This window comes from Odontomachus brunneus, unplaced genomic scaffold, assembly GCF_010583005.1.
Source record: "Odontomachus brunneus isolate Ranch 3 - 2012 unplaced genomic scaffold, Obru_v1 Obru_scaffold_279, whole genome shotgun sequence".
Lineage (NCBI taxonomy): Eukaryota > Metazoa > Arthropoda > Insecta > Hymenoptera > Formicidae > Odontomachus > Odontomachus brunneus.
In genome coordinates this window covers 182,927-185,729 of record NW_022639729.1, presented here as the reverse complement: position 1 = coordinate 185,729, position 2,803 = coordinate 182,927, and positions in this window count along the sequence as shown.

Genomic DNA, 2,803 nt, shown 5'->3' with positions numbered 1-2,803 from the left:
AGAGAGAGAGAGAGAGAGAGAGAGAGAGAGAGAGAGAGAGAGAGAGAGAGAGAGAAAGAGAAAGAGAGAGAGAACCTCAGTGCTTTTATATTTTTCCAATTATGCATAAAATTTTCATTTTCATTTTTCCCGAAACGTACTCCACGTGATCATTCTTGCATAACTGCAGCCAATTATCTACACGAAAGAAAAATACCTAAAAAATAATAAAAATTTATTCAATGGGTACTAATGACATATATTTACTTAAACCTGAATTCCTTATTTAAATAAAATAAACAGTTGCTTTCATGAAGAGCTAAGATTTAAAAAAATGTGTACATTTTCTTATTTGAAAAATATTTCATATCAGAATACTTATTGAATAAGTATATTTTATTTGTTAGATATCTTTTCTCTCAGTGTACTTAGAAGTTCAGAAGAGGAGCTTTAGGAAATTTAAACATAAGTAGAATTCAGCTGGTTTAAGAGAGGAGTTTATAGATTAAGTAGAATCAAGACCTGGCAGTTCAGAATTTGAGGTGTTAAAGCAGACGTTCAATTTTAAGTGATAAGAAATCGAGAGAGGGAGAGAGAGAGAGAGAGAGAGGCAGAAAAATCGCGAAGAAATATCGAGTAAATATTGTAAATGTTGTCCTTTTGCAGCGCGCACGCGCTTGTTCTGATAATCGGTTCCGATAATGAAATTGTGTCAACTTTACGAGAACACATTTAACATTAATTCGATCGCAGTCAATCGACGCGGTAAATCGCATCACCGTCTCTTGCTCGCTCACCGTGCCTGCGTTAAGAGGAATCCGAGCGATCATTAACGCGGTTTAGCATTAGTTACGAGCAAGTATCTCTGAAATTTCAGCGAGACGCGCCGAGCTGGCGCGTCTCCGCCGTGCCGAGGGCGCAGAAATTAACGACGATTATCGCGACGTTTAAGCGCGGAGGTTGATAAACGTCGTCGTCGTCGTCGTTGCGCGCGCACACTCCCCAATAATTAAAATCGTGTGCCGTTCCGCGCACGAGGAGCAGGAGGCACTTCCGCGCCTCTTGTTACGATCGATTTAGGATAATCGCGGTATAATTATCGTTGCGGAGCGCGCCGATTACCGGCGCGGCTCAACGTGCCGCCGGTGTGGCTCGGCGCGCGGCCCGAGGTCAGGGGCCATAATAACCAGATCACTTGGTATGCCGTACGTTGTAACAGTTAATGTGCGATTATTCAATTGAACAAGGCGGATTCACGAAGGAGCTCTCGGCCGCGGCAGAAAGTTCAGGAAGCGCGCCGCGTAAACGCCGCGGAATTTTTACCGAACGGCCTCCGACAATATCTCGGGCGATTCCGAGACACGAGCCGCGCGTTTGCGGGCGAGCCCGATTTTCGGAAAAGAAGTGTCAATCACTTCGTTGCTGCGTTCGCGAAACGATATGGTACGAGGGAAGGAGCGAACGGGGCAAAGCGAACGAAAATGGACGAATGAATTGGGAATGTCCGCGAAGTGGAACGCGCGGCGTTCGACCATTTTTGGACAATTGGTTGAGCGATATCGCGTGCGCAGCCGGCGTTACCTCTCAGTAAATATTCATCGCAAAGTAAATCCCGCAATCATTTTACCTGCAATCGTTTATTAAATACAAGATTTAACAAAATAATAATAATAATAATAATAATAATAATTATCGTCGTCATAATTATAATAATATCAATACAAATATTAAAAATTAAAAAAATAATAATAACATTCGTAAAAATAATTAACTGTACAATATAATAATATCAATGTCGACAGAGTGGGAGTGAGAATGGGGGGAGAGGGGAGGGGAAGAAAGCGAAAATCAGAGCAGCGACACGCTAGAGCACCAGCTGGAAATAATTCAATTGATACCGATTATTCCTAAAAAGTATCCATCGGGGCTAATTGCTAGAGGTTCAACGCGCACGATTGAATTTACGAACGATACGTTGATAATGCGTAGATATTAACAGCTAATAACTTTGCTAGGTCTACTGTCTACGTGTTCCCACGGTGAGAGCACACGAAGCTTCAATGAAGCTTTAACATTCACTAGGCTAAAACTAGACTGCCCGAGGAGAATATTATAGTCTTATCTTTCATTCAAAATCTTTTCAATTTTACTGTGTTTTTAGTAGTAGCAGGAACAGACTGTCAGTAAGGACTGTTCTGCTGAGTAAAACACGGTAAAATAAGATTTTGGCAGAAACATAGCAAGTATGTTAATTTCTAGCACGTTTAAATTTCTAGGATGTAAGTAGCACGTATGAAATGAAAGAATGGAGTGTGAGTTACTGCGGCATATCGATCTGTTCCTCGGTTAGGAAATCCTTTAGTAATTTTTACTATAACATTCTCTCCGCGCGGTTTCTCTAGTCGTCCATATCGTGCGTTTGGACGATTGCATTGACGATCATTGATTGTTCGGCTGATCTGTCATTTGAGCAGTTTGACATAACATTTTCGTGTCGTATCGTATCATACTATTGCAGACACGATAGGAACGATCCGAAGGACTGATGATAGGTTTCGGCCCGACAAACATTAAGACTTATCTTATTGAAGCTTAGTGTACAGAGTGTGTTGCTATTCGAGTACCAAAGTGGCGTGTCTTCCCGTTCGTGTGACCCGCGATCACGAGCAGCGATTGTCGTTGTCGTTATTGTCGCGACAAGGGAACAGGTATCGATTCTTTGGTATTGGCATTGCACGGCGCATGCTGCCATGCGACCGAAATTTGGAGTCACGATAATATAAAGCGAGGACGGGGGAATGTACGAGAAAGAGAGAGAGAGAGA